Source organism: Scyliorhinus torazame, chromosome 19 (genome assembly GCF_047496885.1).
Source record: "Scyliorhinus torazame isolate Kashiwa2021f chromosome 19, sScyTor2.1, whole genome shotgun sequence".
NCBI lineage: Eukaryota > Metazoa > Chordata > Chondrichthyes > Carcharhiniformes > Scyliorhinidae > Scyliorhinus > Scyliorhinus torazame.
In genome coordinates, this window is record NC_092725.1 from 116,449,378 (window position 1) to 116,466,735 (window position 17,358).

A 17,358-nucleotide genomic window follows, 5' to 3' on the forward strand; every position below is an offset into this window, starting at 1 on the left:
TACTCATTGCACATTTCAAAAAACGTAATTGCAACCAAAGTATCGAACGTCATTGGCAAAAGCATCACAAGCGTAGCAGGACGGGGTTTATGCACATGGGGCGGGTTTCTCCCTTCTGGGGACTAAGTCCCCACGCCTGCCGGAAAACGGGCGAGAATCACTCCGGACTTTTTCCTTTTAGATGTGAAATTGGGAAGCCTTTATTCACCCACAGGGTGGAAGAGATGTGGGGCTCTTTTCCTCAAACGATGTGGACTCTGGTCAATTGAAGATTAAGATTTTTATGAGGTACGGATCAAAGCTGGGTCACTGAAGTTGAGGTACTCATGATCTGGTGGCGGTACAGTCTTGGGAGGCAGAATGGCCTATTTGTGGTCCAAACATTGGGTCAGTAAAAGTTATCAAGATGAGTAACAGGGCAGGCAAATGAATCAGAGAGAAACAATTCCTTGCTACAATAATCAAGTAGTGTCTGTACTGCATGGCACCATGTTCTTTGCCTCAAAAGCAAAATCACTTGATAGCATTGATGTCAAGTGGTTCATATCTTCTACTGAGTACTAGCACATGGAAGCCTGCCATTGTAGGTCTTTGCTCCCTGGAACCTACCATTGCTATTATATATTACACAGCCCCTGACTGAAGTGGGGACTTCTTTAGGCAACTAACGCTATGGATTCTTCCTGCTGAAGAAGAGGACATGAAATGACAAGCCACAGAAGTTCTGCTAATATCTTACACTTATTTTTTTTTAATAAACATTTTATTGAGGTATTTTTGGTTTTACAACAAGAAATTAAACAATGTACATGAATCTATAAATATAGTGCAAAAGCCTGCTTCCTCCCTTACAGGTCCCCCCTTTATTTTTTTTTTTAATAAATATTTTATTGAAAATTTTTGGTCAACCAACACAGTACATTGTGCATCCTTTACACAATATTATAACAACACAAATAACAATGACCTATTTTATAAACAAAAATGAATAAATAATAAATAGCAAAAATGAAAACTAACCCTAATTGGCAACTGCCTTATTACAAGTAACACTCTCCAAAAATATAATTTAACAGTCCAATATATAATTATCTGTCGCAACGACCTATACATATTATACAGTATATATTAACAACCCTGAGAGTCCTTCTGGTTCCTCCCCCCCCCATCCCCCCCCCCCCTCCCCCCTCCCCCCCCCCCCCCCCCCCCCCCCGCCCCCCGATCCTGGGCTGCTGCTGCTGCCTTCTTTTTTCCATTCCATCTATCTTTCTGCGAGGTATTCGACGAACGGTTGCCACCGCCTGGTGAACCCTTGAGCCGACCCCCTTAGAACGAACTTAATCCGCTCTAGCTTTATAAACCCTGCCATGTCATTTATCCAGGTCTTCACCCCCGGGGGCCTGGCTTCTTTCCACATTAACAATATCCTGCGCCGGGCTACTAGGGACGCAAAGGCCAAAACATCGGCCTCTCTCGCCTCCTGCACTCCCGGCTCTTGTGCAACCCCAAATATAGCCAACCCCCAGCTTGGTTCGACCCGGACCCCCACTACTTTTAAAAGCACCTTTGTCACCCCCATCCAAAACCCCTGTAGTGCCGGGCATGACCAAAACATATGGGTATGATTCGCTGGGCTTCTCGAGCACCTCGCACACCTATCCTCCACCCCAAAACATTTACTGAGCCGTGCTCCAGTCATATGTGCCCTGTGTAATACCTTAAACTGAATCAGGCTTAGCCTGGCACACGAGGACGACGAGTTTACCCTGCTTAGGGCATCTGCCCACAGCCCCTCCTCGATCTCCTCCCCCAGCTCTTCTTCCCATTTCCCTTTTAGTTCATCTACCATAGTCTCCCCTTCGTCCCTCATTTCCCTATATATATCTGACACCTTACCATCCCCCACCCATGTCTTTGAGATCACTCTGTCCTGCACCTCTTGTGACGGGAGCTGCGGGAATTCCCTCACCTGTTGCCTCGCAAAAGCCCTCAGTTGCATATACCTGAATGCATTCCCTTGGGCAACCCATATTTCTCGGTCAGCGCTCCCAGACTCGCGAACTTCCCATCCACAAACAGATCTTTCAGTTGCGTTATTCCTGCTCTTTGCCACATTCCATATCCCCCATCCATTCCCCCCGGGGCAAACCTATGGTTGTTTCTTATCGGGGACCCCCCCCAAGGCTCCAGTCTTTCCCCTATGCCGTCTCCACTGTCCCCAAATCTTCAGTGTAGCCACCACCACCGGGCTTGTGGAGTAGTTCCTCGGTGAGAACGGCAATGGGGCTGTCACCATAGCCTGTAGGCTAGTCTCCCTACAGGACGCCCTCTCTAATCTCTTCCACGCCGCTCCCTCCTCCTCTCCCATCCACTTACTCACCATTGAAATATTAGCGGCCCAATAATACTCACTTAGGCTCGGTAGTGCCAGCCCCCCCCCTATCCCTGCTACGCTGTAAGAATCCCTTCCTCACTCTCGGGGTCTTCCCGGCCCACACAAAACCCATGATGCTCTTTTCAATCCTTTTAAAAAAAGCCTTTGTGATCACCACCGGGAGGCACTGAAACACAAAGAGGAATCTCGGGAGGACCACCATCTTAACCGCCTGCACCCTCCCTGCCATTGACAGGGATACCATATCCCATCTCTTGAAATCCTCCTCCATCTGTTCCACCAACCGCGTTAAATTTAACCTATGCAATGTGCCCCAATTCTTAGCTATCTGGATCCCCAGGTAACGAAAGTCCCTTGTTACCTTCCTCAACGGTAGGTCCTCTATTTCTCTACTCTGCTCCCCTGGATGCACCACAAACAACTCACTCTTCCCCATGTTCAATTTATACCCTGAAAAATCCCCAAACTCCCCAAGTATCCGCATTATTTCTGGCATCCCCTCCGCCGGGTCCACCACGTATAGTAGCAAATCGTCCGCATACAAAGATACCCGGTGCTCTTCTCTTCCTCTAAGTACTCCCCTCCACTTCTTGGAACCCCTCAACGCTATCGCCAGGGGCTCAATCACCAGTGCAAACAATAATGGGGACAGAGGGCATCCCTGCCTTGTCCCTCTATGGAGCCGAAAATATGCAGATCCCCGTCCATTCGTGACCACGCTCGCCATCGGGGCCCTATACAACAGCTGCACCCATCTAACATACCCCTCTCCAAAACCAAATCTCCTCAACACCTCCCACAAATAATCCCACTCCACTCTATCAAATGCTTTCTCGGCATCCATCGCCACTACTATCTCCGCTTCCCCCTCTGGTGGGGCCATCATCATTACCCCTAACAGCCTCCGTATATTCGTGTTCAGCTGTCTCCCCTTCACAAACCCAGTTTGGTCCTCGTGGACCACCCCCGGGACACATTCCTCTATTCTCATTGCCATTACCTTGTCCAGGATCTTGGCATCTACATTTAGGAGGGAAATAGGTCTATAGGACCCGCATTGTAGCGTGTCCTTTTCCTTCTTTAAGAGAAGCGATATCATTGCTTCAGACATAGTCGGGGGCAGTTGTCCCCTTTCCTTTGCCTCATTAAAGGTCCTCGTCAATACCGGGGCGAGCAAGTCCACATATTTTCTATAGAATTCGACTGGGAATCCATCTGGTCCCGGGGCCTTTCCCGCCTGCATGCTCCTAATTCCTTTCACCACTTCTTCTACCTCGATCTGTGCTCCCAGTCCCACCCTTTCCTGCTCTTCCACCTTGGGAAATTCCAGCCGATCCAAGAAGCCCATCATTCTCTCCCTCCCATCCGGGGGTTGAGCTTCATATAATTTTTTATAAAATGTCTTGAACACTCCATTCACTCTCTCCGCTCCCCGCTCCATCTCTCCTTCCTCATCCCTCACTCCCCTTATTTCCCTCGCTGCTCCCCTTTTCCTCAATTGGTGTGCCAGCAACCTGCTCGCCTTCTCCCCATATTCGTACTGTACACCCTGTGCCTTCCTCCATTGTGCCTCTGCAGTGCCCGTAGTCAGCAAGTCAAATTCTACATGTAGCCTTTGCCTTTCCCTGTACAGTCCCTCCTCCGGTGCTTCCGCATATTGTCTGTCCACCCTCAAAAGTTCTTGCAGCAACCGCTCCCGTTCCTTACTCTCCTGCTTCCCTTTATGTGCCCTTATTGATATCAGCTCCCCTCTAACCACCGCCTTCAGCGCCTCCCAGACCACTCCCACCTGGACCTCCCCATTATCATTGAGTTCCAAGTACTTTTCAATGCACCCCCTCACCCTTAGACACACCCCCTCATCTGCCATTAGTCCCATGTCCATTCTCCAGTGTGGGCGCCCTCCTGTTTCCTCCCCTATCTCCAAGTCTACCCAGTGTGGAGCGTGATCCGAAATGGCTATAGCCGTATACTCCGTTCCCTTCATCTTCGGGATCAACGCCCTTCCCAGCACAAAAAAGTCTATTCGCGAGTAGACTTTATGGACATAGGAGAAAAACGAGAACTCCTTACTCCTAGGTCTGCTAAATCTCCACGGGTCTACACCTCCCATCTGCTCCATAAAATCTTTAAGTACCTTGGCTGCTGTCGGCCTCCTTCCAGTCCTGGACTTCGACCTATCCAGCCCTGGTTCCAACACCGTATTAAAATCTCCCCCCATTATCAGCTTTCCCATCTCTAGGTCCGGAATGCGTCCTAGCATCCGCCTCATAGAATTGGCATCATCCCAGTTCGGGGCATATACGTTTACCAAAACCACCGTCTCCCCCTGTAGTTTGCCACTCACCATCACGTATCTGCCCCCGTTATCCGCCACTATAGTCTTTGCCTCGAACATTACCCGCTTCCCCCCTAATATAGCCACCCCCCTGTTTTTCGCATCTAGCCCCGAATGGAACACCTGCCCCACCCAACCTTTGCGTAGCCTAACCTGGTCTATCAGTTTCAGGTGCGTTTCCTGTAACATAACCACATCTGCCTTAAGTTTCTTAAGGTGTGCGAGTACCCGTGCCCTCTTTATCGGCCCATTCAGCCCTCTCACGTTCCATGTGATCAGCCGGGTTGGGGGGCTTCCTACCCCCCCCCTTGTCGATTAGCCATCCCCTTTTTCCAGCTCCTCACCCGGTTCCCACGCAGCTGTATCTCCCCCAGGCGGTGCCCCCCCGCCCATCCCCTCCCATACCAGCTCCCCCCTCTCCCCAGCAGCAGCAACCCAGTAATTCCCCCCTCCCACCCCCCCCCCGCTAGATTCCCCGCTAGCGTAATTACTCCCCCATGTTGCTCCCAGAAGTCAGCAAACTCTGGCCGACCTCGGCTTCCCCCCGTGACCTCGGCTCGCACCGTGCGACGCCCCCTCCTTCCTGCTTCTCTATTCCCGCCATGATTATCATAGCGCGGGAACCAAGCCCGCGCTTCTCCCTTGGCCCCGCCCCCAATGGCCAACGCCCCATCTCCTCCACCTCCCCTCCTCCCCCCATCACCACCTGTGGAAGAGAGAAAAGTTACCACCTCGCAGGATTAGTACATAAAACTCCTCTTTCCCCCCTTTTTAACCCCCCTCTTCGCCCCCCACATTCGCCCCACCACTTTGTTCAAACGTTCTTTTTAATAAACCGCTCATTCCAGTTTTTCTTCCACAATAAAAGTCCACGCTTCATCCGCCGTCTCAAAGTAGTGGTGCCTCTCTCGATATGTGACCCACAGTCTTGCCGGTTGCAGCATTCCAAATTTTATCTTCTTTTTATGAAGCACCGCCTTGGCCCGATTAAAGCTCGCCCTCCTTCTCGCCACCTCCGCACTCCAGTCTTGATAAACGCGGATCACCGCGTTCTCCCATTTACTGCTCCGAGTTTTCTTTGCCCATCTGAGGACCATTTCTCTATCCTTAAAACGGAGGAATCTCACCACTATGGCTCTGGGAATTTCTCCTGCTCTCGGTCCTCGCGCCATCACTCGGTATGCTCCCTCCACCTCCAACGGACCCGCCGGGGCCTCCGCTCCCTTTAACGAGTGCAGCATCGTGCTCACATATGCCCCGACGTCCGCTCCCTCCGCACCTTCAGGAAGACCGAGAATCCTCAGGTTGTTCCTCCTTGCGTTGTTCTCCAGTGCCTCCAACCTTTCCACACATCGTTTCTGATGTGCCTCATGCGACTCCGTCTTCACCACCAGGCCCTGTATGTCATCCTCATTCTCGGCTGCCTTTGCCTTCACGACCCGAAGCTCCCGCTTCTGGGTCTTTTATTCCTCCTTTAGCCCTTCGATCGCCTGTAGTATCGGGGCCAACAGCTCTTTCTTCATTTCCTTTTTGAGCTCTTCCACACAACATTTCAAGAACTCTTGTTGTTCAGGGCCCCATGTTAAACTGCCACCTTCCGACGCCACCTTGGTTTTTGCCTTCCTTGCCGCTGTTCTAAAGGATCCACTGCAATCCGGCCACTTTCTCCTCCTTTTTTCATCCGTATCCAGGGGGGATTCCCTTCTGGTTTACCGCACAGTGTTTTTAGCCGTCAAGATTGCCGTTGGGGCTCCTATCAAGAGCCCAAAAGTCCGTTTCACCGGGAGCTGCCGAAACGTGCGACTCAGCTGGTCATCGCCGCACCCGGAAGTCCCAGGTCCCCCCTTTATTAACCCCCTACTCTAAGCTATACTAACCCCCTTCTACTGACGATTAATTTTCCGCAAAGAAGTCAACGAACAGTTGCCACCTCTGGGTGAACCCTAACATTGACCCACTCAAGGCGAACTTGATTTTCTCCAAACAAAGAAAGCTAGCCATGTCAGATAGCCAGGTCTGCGACTTTGGGGGCTTTGAGTCCCTCCAAGCTAATAATATCCGTCTTTGGGCTACCAGGGAAGCAAAGACCAGAACGTCTGCCTCTTTCTCCTCCTGGATACCCGGATCCTCTGACACCCCGAAATTCGCCACCTCTCGACACGGTGTCACCTACAAACTCCCGCCTAAGCATCGGACATGACCAAAACATGTGGACAAAACATGTGGACATGGTTCGCTGGTCCTCCCGCACACCTTGCGCACACATATCCCCCATCTTCTCCCCCAAAGAACCTGCTCATCCGGGCCACTGTCATGTGAGCCCGGTGAACGACATTGAATTGTATCAGGCTGAGCCTGGCACATGTTGTGGAAGCATTGACTCTACTCAACGCATCCGCCCAGAGACCATCCTCTATCTCTCCTCCCAACTCCTCCTCCCACTTGCGCCTCAGCTCCTCAATCTGCGTATCCTCTGACCCCATGAGTTCCTTATAGGTTTTAGAAACCTTCCCTTCTCCCACCCACACTCTGGAAACTACCCTACCCTGTATCCTCCTTGGTAGTAAGAGCGGGAAGGTTGAGACCTGCCTACGTAGATAGTCCTGCACCTGCAGGTACCGAAATTTGTTTCCCCTTGCCAATCCAAATTTCTCCTCCAGCTCCCTCAAACTAGGAAAGCTCCCCTCTATAAACATATCCCCCATCTTCTCAATCCCTGCTCTCTGCCATCTCCGGAACCCCCCATCCATCCTTCCCGGGACAAACCAGTGATTATTACAAATTGGAGACCAGACCGATGCTCCCTCCACTCCCACATGTTTCCTCTATTGCCCCCAGACTCTCAGGGCCACCACCACCACGGGGCTGGTAGACTACCGTGCCGGCGGGAACGGCAGAGGCGCCATTATCAACGCCTCCAAGTTGGTGCCCTTACATAAAGCCGCCTCCAAACGCTCCCATGCCGACCCTCCCCCCACCACCCACATTCTGATCATGGCTATATTCGCCACCCAATAGTAGTTACTGAAGTTTGGCAGTGCCAGTCCACCCTCTCCCCCACTCCGCTCAAGCATCCACTTTTTTACTCGCGGGGTCTTGCCCGCCCAAAATAAGCCAGTGATCACTTTGTTGACCCGATTAAAAAAGGACCGCGCAATAAAGATGGGGAGACACTGAAACACAAACAGGAATCTCGGGAGGACCGTCATCTTCACCTTCTGCACCCTCCCAGCTAGTGACAACGGGAGCTTGTCCCACCTTCGGAAATCGTCCTTCATTTTGTCTACTAGTCGGGCCAGATTTAGCTTGTGCAGCCGTTCCCATTGCCATGCCATTTGGATGCCTAGGTATTGAAAGCTTCCCCCTACCACTCTAAACGGCAGTTTCACCAATCGCCTCTCCTGTCCCCTTGCTGGACCGCAAACATCTCACTTTTCCCCATATTTAGTTTATACCCCAAAAACCGACCAACTATCCCCAGAATCCTCATGATTTCTTCCATCCCCTCTGCTGGGTTCGATACATACAGGAGCAGGTCGTCTGCGGAAAGCAAGACTTTGTGTTCCACTCCCCCCCCTGGACCAGCTCCTTCCAGCCCCTTGAAGCACTCAGTGCAATTGCCAATGGCTCTATGGCTAACGCGAACAACAGTGGGGAGAGGGGGCATCCCTGTCTTGTCCCCCGATGCAGCCTAAAATAGTCCGATGTTGTCCTATTCGTCTGTACACTCGCCACAGGAGTCTGATACAGCAACCTGACCCAGTCAATAAAGCCCCGCGCAAATCCGAACCGTCCCAGTACCTCCCAAAGATATTCCCATTCTACTCGATCAAAGGCCTTCTCTGCGTCCATTGTGACCACTACCTCCACCTCCCTGGGGGCATCATGATCACATTTAACAGCCTTCTTACATTGGCCACCAACTGCCTTTCCTTAACAAACCCTGTCTGGTCCTCCACAATAACGTCCGGAACACAATCCTCAATCCTAGAGGACAGAATTTTGGCCAGCAGTTTGGCATCCACATTCAATGGGGATATTGGCCTTTAGGACCCACACAGCTCCGGGTCCTTGTCCCGCTTCAGGATCAGTGAAATTGTGGCCTGTGACATCGTGGGGGAAGCACCCCTCTCTCCCTTGCCTCATTGAATGTCCTCATCACCGGGCGGCCCTAATATCCCAGAGAACTTTTTATAGAACTCCACTGGGTACCCATCTGGTCCTGGGGCTTTACCCGACTGCATGGCCTTCAGCCTCTCTGCTATCTCTTCGATCTCGATCGGGGTCTCCAGCCCTTCTACCATCTCTGTTACCAGTCGGTCCGTCTCTGCCCTGTCTATCTTCTCCCTGTGGGCCCATATCGAGATCAGCTCCCCTCTAACTACCGCCTTCAATGCCTCCCAGACCACCGCTGCCGAAACTTCCCCCGTGTCGTTGACTTCCAAGTAGTTCTGAATACATTTCCTCAACCGCCCGCACACCTCTTCGGCAACTAAAAGTCCCACGTCTAACCCCCAGTGCGGGCACTGGTTACCGTCTTTACTAACCTGTAGGTCAACCCAGTACGGGGCACGGTCTGAGATTGTGATCGCCGAGTACCCCGTGTCCACCACCCCGGCAGTAGAGCCCTCCTCAGAATAAAGAAATCAATCCGGGAGTACACTTTATGCACGTGTAAGTAGAAGGAGAGCTCCTTCACTCTCGGCTGCCCAAATCTCCACGGGTCCACGGGTCCACGGGTTCACCCCCACCCCCCATCTACTCCATGAACCCTTTTAGTTCCTTTGCCATTGCTGGCAACCTGTCCGTTTTTGAGCTTGACTGGTCTAAGCCAGGGTCAATAACTGTGATGAAGACCCCTCCCATGACCAACTTATGCAAATCCAGGTCCGCTATCTTCCCCAGCATCCTCTTTGTAAACTCCACATCATCCCAATTTGGCACATACACATTTACTAGTGTCACCTGCACCCCCTCCAATTTGCCACTGACCATAATGTACCGACCTCCCACATCCAAAACTATTCTACCTGCCTCAAACACCACCCGCTTATTGATCAGGATCGCGACCCCTCTAGTCTTCGAGTCCAGTCCCGAGTGAAAAACCTGTCCGTCCCAACCTTTCCTTAATCTAATCTGGTCAGCTACTCTAAGGTGAGTCTCCTGTAGCATTACCACGTCTGCCTTCAGTCCTCTCAAATGCGCGAAAACGCCTGTCCTCTTGACCGGCCCATTTAGCCCTTGTACATTCCAGGTGATCAGTCTAGATGGGGGGCTCATCGACACCCCCCCCCTCGTCGATCAGCCATCCCCTCTCTTGGGCCAGTCTCCAGCCTGCGCCCCATGCCTCCACCGGCCCGCCCAACCTCCGCTCTGTCCCTCAGCAAAAGTCCCCTCGTCAGCAGAACATTTTCTTCCCCTCCCCCCCCTGGTATCAGCACAATATAAATCAACCCCTTTGATAAGTCTAACATCTGCTCACCCCCCACTACGCTTCTGTGACCTAGCCCGCCCAGCTAGCTTGGTGGCCCTCGCCCCTGTTGCCAGACATTCTCCCACCTTTTGTTCCCTCCCCATCCTCCCCCCCCACTCATACATACATATTCAAATGAAAAACTATCCCAATACAATTGCCCGACAGAGAACCCCCCCCCCCCAAACAAAGAAAAGATGAAGCAAAAGATTCAGCATCTAGACAAACACACCTCCATCCCCCAAAAGTGCAAATGAAAACTTTAACTCACTCAGCTCTGCAACTGGCCTCAAATCAATACAGAAGGCATTACAAATAACGTCCGCAAAACGAAAAACAAGAAACTATTTTACACATGAATGTTGCAGCAAAGTTCAAAGTTCTCAGTCTGCCACCGTCGTTTCCTTTTCGCGAAGTCCAGCACTTCCTCAGGCGACTCAAAATAAAAATGTTGCTCCTCGTATGTGACCCAGAGATGGGTCAGATACAACAGTCCGAACTTCACCATTTTCTTAAAAAGGGTCGACCTTATCTAGTTCAAGCCCGCTCTTCTCCTGGCCACCTCCGCACTCAGGTCCTGATAGATCCGCAGGATACTGTTGTCCCATTTACAGCTCCGTGTCTGCTTGGCCCACTGTAAAATATGCTCCTTATCCAAATACCTGTGGAATCTCGACGCCATTGCCCTCAGGGGGTCTCCCATTCGCGGCTTCCTCGCGAGTGCTCTGTGAGCCCTGTCCACCTCTAATGGTCGGGGGAATGCCCCATCCCCCAGCAGCTTCTCGAACATGCCCGCTCTGTATGCCCCAGCGTCCGCTCCTTCGGACCCCTCGGGGAGCCCAACGATTCTCAAGTTCTGCCGTCGGGGCCTATTCTCCAGGTCCTCCGCCTTCTCCAGGAGCCTTTTCTGCTGGTCTCTCAGTATCCCCACCTCCAACTCCACTGCAGATTGATGTTCCCCCTGGTTAGCCAGCGCCTTCTCTACTTTCTGGATCGCCCGATCTTGGGCATCCAATCTCAGCTCCAGCCGCGCAATTCCCTCTTTAATCGGGTCCAAGCAGTCCTGCTTTGCTTGGCGAAGCCCTCCTGGATAACTTGCATCCGCTGTTCTGTTGACCGCTGGGTCAACAAGCCAGAGCTCCGGTCATCCGCCATGCTATCTCCTGCTGCAGCTTCAGCCCAAGCCTTCTCTGTTCTTCTGTTTCTGCCTTAATATCTGACACTTATTACCACAGTTTCCACTTCATGCGCTGTTAATTAGGTTCAACTTTCCCTGATACTTGGGATAGAGTAACAGGAGTCCCAGTGCCTTCAGTGAGTTCATTAGAATGTATCATTTGTTCTTATTTAATGTCTCCAATCTCTTTAACAGCCACCACCTTTCTCAGAAGAGATCCCACAAAGTAGCTGATTATGATTAAATTCTGATCAGGTAGATTCAAGGTAGTAGTATTGTTTGGATCTTCCAGAGCTGCAAACAAGGAGACTTATCAGAAAGTTGCTGAAGAACAGGATCCTACAATGCCCTCTACCAATGGAAACATTAGTTGTCATTCATCCAACCCATCATTTCCCTGCACTTAGCAGCTCAGAGACACATACTCAAGGGGATTCAGGCAGTGTAGCTGAGGAACGGCCATTGACCTGCCCTCATCAGTGTCCACTGCAAGTCTCTGATTGGGCAGCAGCTCTTGGGAGTCGGCCACCATTTTCATAATGCCAACAACCCCTGGAGGCAGCCACTTAACTGTTTGCCAATGGCGAAATATATTCCCAAGCCACACTGCCTGCCGAAATTAGCTTGCCCCTCACTTTCAGGGACTTCTGCCGCCTACTTAAACTTCAACCCTGGGTCTCTGAAAGAAAGGCAGCCTCCATTCCTCGAGACTCATAATCTTTTAGCAGCTGTCTCCATCTCAGATCTCAGTCCCTCTGGTGGGACATAAAGGAAATCATGGAATCGTGGAATGGTTACATAAGGAGGCCATTTGGCCCATTCACTCTCTGTCAACCCTCTACAGGAGAAGACTGAGAGGAGATCTGATGAAAGTATTTAAAATTATGAGAACACTGATTTAGGGTGAGTGGCAGAAGAACCAATAGTGACATGAGGAAAACATTTTTACGCAGTAAATGGTTGGAATTTGAAATGCACTGGCCATGACTGTGGTGGTGACAGATTCATCAGGATTTTCAACAGGATCAGTTAGTCCCATTTCCGCACACTGTAGCCTGCAATGTTTTCTTTTAAGACGCCTATTCAATTTACTTGCAACGGGATCCTTCTCTAAGGAGGACAAGGGTGAGCATTTGCAATCCATCCACATAACTGAAGTCCTTCTGGAACCTTTTGTACACACTCTCTAAGGATTTCACATCTTCCTAGAGTAACCCGCCCCCACCCAGATTTGGATACACTGCACCAGTGTTTTAGAATGCCGAGGATACTGTGGGCCTTTTTAATATCCACTTTATCATTCAGCCCTGCCACCTTCACGGATTTGAGTACATATACCCAAGGACTCTGTGTTTCTGCCCCCCTTTTAGAATTGTGCCCCTTACTTTCTATTGCCTCTCATCATTCTTCGTACTAAAATGTATCATTAAATTACATTGGTCACTTAACCACCCATTCCACCAGCCTGCTTGTCTTCTTGAAGTGTACCCTCTGCACGGTCTACAGGCTTTGTGTTATCTGCAAATTTTGAAGTTTTGGCCCACACAGCCAAGTCTAGCATTAGTATATATAAAAAACCGATGGCTAGTACTGACCCCTATGGAGCCCCCTGAATACCATCCTCCAGTATGAAAAACAACCATTTACTACTACTCTCTGTTTCCTCCCACTCAGCCAACTTCACATTAAATGCTGCCACTGTCCCTTTCAATTCATACGCTTCAACTTTTCTGGAAAGAATTATATGGCACTTTGATAAATGCCTTTTGGACGTCCATTTACCTCACATAAACTGTATTACCCTCATCATCCATCTCTCTTATCTCATAGAAAAAACTCAATTAACCTAGTTAAACATTAGCTGCCTTTTGTGAGGGCCACGAAGAATCCAGCACGAGTTTTAAGGATACAAAGAAATAACATTTATTTACAATGACTTTTATATACAACAGCAGCAGCAACTTCGCTTGCTGCGCACTCCTTCCTGCCGGTTCCAAACTGGCCAGCTTTATTTCTACAGGGAGTCTGCTAATGATTTCTCCGCCCCCCCTCATTGGGGAAACTCATACTCCCACAGGATTGTGGGATTGTCATTAGTCCCCAGCCAATGGTAAGCAGGCAGGTTATAACATTCCTCCCCCCAAAGTTCAAGGAATCCATCGAAGACCCTGGCGAAAGAGGGCGTCGGACTCATTTTGCCGCAGGCCGGACACCATTTGCACGAGGCGCAGGATCGGGCGGCGTGTAACGAGACAGAGACCGGCGCTTCCGTGATGAACGGCATAAAGGTTGTACATCCAAGGTCCATGGGCCTGAGGATTTCCCCTCTGATGCGTCCTGTGTCTCCATCTCGGAGTCAGAGTCTGCTGCCTCCGTCATCTCGGAGCCTCTATCTCCACGCGGTTCTGTAACGACCTGCGCAGGCTTTGAGTGAGGCACCAGAGGAAGATTGTGAGGACTACTTTCCATTGTCTCTGGTCTCTGTGGCTGTAGAAATGAGCTCCGGGGACAGGGGATTTTTGGAAGGGATAGTCTTCTGGACTGAACGTGGTCTACATGTTTGCACTGGAGATGACCCTGGACTTGCACCTGGTAAGATATAGGGCCCGTTTGGCGAAAGATTACGTCAGTGACCCACTGGGCACCACCAGCAAAATTCTGAATGAACACTGGGTCACCGGGCGCAAACTGCCGAATCGGCCGATGCCGAGAAAAACCATGTCCCTGCCGTTCTTGTGTGCGGCGTACTTTTGCGCCAATGTCCGGGTAAACCATGCTAAGGCGGGTGCGAAGTCTCCGGCCTATTAGGAGTTCTGCGGGAACTATCCCATCCTCGTCGCCAGTTTTGTGATGGTCACGAAGAATCCAGCACGAGTTTTAAGGATACAAAGAAATAACATTTATTTACAATAACATATATATACAACAGCAGCAGCAACTTCGCTTGCTGCTCACTCCTTCCTGCCGGTTCCAAACTGGCCAGCTTTATTTATACAGGGAGTCTGCTAATGATTTCTCCACCACCCTCATTGGGGAAGCTCATACTCCCACAGGATTGTGGGATTGTCATTAGTCCCCAGCCAATGGTAAGCAGGCAGGTTATAACACTGCCTTTATCAAATCCGTGGCTCTTCCTAATTAATTTGCAATTCATCAAAATGACTTAATTTTGTTCCAGAATATTGTCTCTAAAATCTTTCCCACCACCGAGGTTAAACTGACTAGCTTGTAGTTGTTGGGTTTACACCCTATTTCAGGCATTGTCAAACTCAGGGGCGCGACCCGCGGGTGGAGCCGTCTGCCGCGGCACTCCCGATCGCGCAAATCCATGCGCAACAGCCGCAGCAGCCGGCTTTTAATAATGCAGGCGCAAGCGGCCTCCAAAATGGCCAGGAACAGATAAACAAAATTCGGCCACACTGCGCATGCATGCCCGATCATTGATGCGCATGCGCAAAACTATGCACATACGCACCAGTGATCGGGCATGCATGCGCAGTGCGGTCGCATTTTTAAAAATATGGTCTCAGCCTTTTTTTTTCCAAGTTCGGGGGACCATTGGGGCCAAAGGGACCCAAAACCATTTCCTCCATTTTTGTCTGCAACAAACACGGTAAGAGAAAATGGTGGGTCGCGAAGGTCGGCGGGCGTGGGCCGTGAAGGTCGGCCGGCATGGGCTGCGAAGGTCGGTGGGCGTGGGCCGCGAAGGTCAGCCGGCGTGGGTCGCGAAGGTCGGCCGGCATGGGCTGCGAAGTTTGGCTGGCGTGGGTCGCGAAGGTTGGCTGGCATGGGCTGCGAAGGTCGGCCGGCATGGGCTGCGAAGGTCGGCCGGCTTGGGCTGCGAAGGTTGGCTGGCATGGACTGCGAAGGTCAGCCGGCGTGTTTGCGAAGGTCGGCCGGTTGGTAAAAATGGGTCCCCGGAAAAAAAGTTTGAAAACACTGCCCTATTTGGACAAGGGTGCAGTCTTTACAATTATTCAGTCCTCTGGATCTGCTCCCATATCCAAGGAGGAAATTTTAGAACAGGACAGGGAAAATCTCATGTTATCCCTGGGGTATACAGTTAACATCCAAATAAAGTTTTCATAAATAGTTGCAATATATCACTGAAATATTTGATGTAAGGATTGCTGGTGTTTAGAGCTCTTGTATGAGAGTGTGCAGCAAACATTGCGTTGATGAGATTAAGATCAAGGTTCAGGTGTGGGGTGGTATTCTACCATAATTTGTCAGAGTGTCGAGCTCTGACTGGAAACAGGTGTGTATAGCTCGAGATGCACAGCTGAGTTTACAGAGCAGGTTTTCTGGCATTTAGTGCAAAAGAAATCTGGGAGTGTGGTTGACACACTGGTTGGAAAAAAAGAATTGGGTACTCTAAATTTATTTAGATAAACATCACCGACGAGGGGCAGAGAAATTTTGGAAACGAGATCTCGCCGGTGAGAATAGCGTTTCTCAACTCCCACTCTGGTGGGGTGGGACCTGATAGAGCCAATAATATTGGCTCCACAGAGATCAGAGTGCCACCTTTCAAGGGTGCCCTGATCAGTGCTGGAATTAAGCTCCCCTCACCACGCCCTCCCCCCCCACCCCCCCTCCCTCACTCCACACAGACACGGAAAACCAGTCCCCCCTATAAGCATCAGGGCACTCCCACCACCACCACAGAGGTATCGGGAATCAGCGCCCCCGCCTCCCCCACCCCTCTTTCTCCCCCCCCCCACCCCCCCTCCCCCCACCACCACCACGGCAGTATCATAGGCATCCTCCCCTTCACAGCCATCGCCCCACCCCATAGATATTGCTACCCCCCCCCCCCCTTTACAGGCAGGCCCCCTCCGCACTTCACAGACATTGGCACTTATCCCCCACCACATATATGGGGACTGCCCATAGCCCTGGCTCCTGGCAGAGGTTGGGCATATTGCCCTCTCCCCCGGAGTGCATACTTACCTTGGAGTCCCCAGTGGGATCCCCTCAACTGAATTCCGTTCTTATAAAACTGTTGTAAACCTCGCCGATGCAGTTTGAACATTCAGTGAGAGAGGTATCATGCGGTTAATAATGTTAAAATGTATTTAAATGAAGTTCCCACCCTTTGTGAGCAGGAACCTCAAACATCACTGACAAGAGGGCAGCACGGTGGCGCAGTGATTAGCATTGCTGCCTACGGCACGGAGGACCCGGGTTCGATCCCGGCCCCGGGTCACTGTCCATGTGGAGTTTGCACACTCTCCTCATGTTAAAATGAAATGAAATGAAATCCGCTTATTGTCATAAGTAGGCTTCAAATGAAGTTACTGAGAAAAGCCCCTAGTCGCCACATTCCGGTGCCTGTTCAGGGAGGCTGGTACGAGAATTGAACCGTGCTGCTGGCCTGCCTTGGACTGCTTTAAAAGCCAGCGATTTAGCCCTGTGCTAAACCAGCATGGGTTTCACCCCCACAACCCAAAGATGTGCAGGGTAGGGGGATTGGCCATGCTAAATTGGCCCTTAGTTGGAAAAAAAGAATTGGGTACTCTAAATTTATTTAGAAAAACATCACCGACGAGGGAAATTTGGGAAATGAGATCTAGCCGGTGCGAATATTGTTTCTCAACTCTCACGGGATTTTGTACCTGCATCGCTGTTTATGCCTGTGGCAGGCGCAAGCTCAAAATTCCACCCGTGATGTGCAACATGCCATGTGTGACATGGATTTTACTTAGACATACAGAGGCTGGCAAAAGGAAGCAGACCATGAAGGGACTGGTGTGTGTTGTGTTTGGTCCCTTGTACTTTATGAAGAACTTGGCTGAAAAATAACATATTTTAAAATTGTTTTTTTTTGCTGATGCTTCTTTTTCAAGAGTATACAAAAAATGATTAATGTGTCTGCTTATAAATAAAACCAGATGTGGGTCACACAATTTTAAAAATATTCGTTCATGGTATATGGGCATCGATAGCTAGGCCATCATTTACTGCCAATCCCT

The 17,358-nt window shown here is 50.6% G+C and overlaps 1 protein-coding gene across 1 annotated transcript in view; it reads left to right on the forward strand.

Moving 5' to 3' along the window:
• Positions 1–17,358, forward strand: part of LOC140395968 (cathepsin E-B-like) — a 54,340-nt gene that overhangs the window by 844 nt on the left and 36,138 nt on the right. The gene's annotated exons all lie outside the window — the stretch shown is intronic.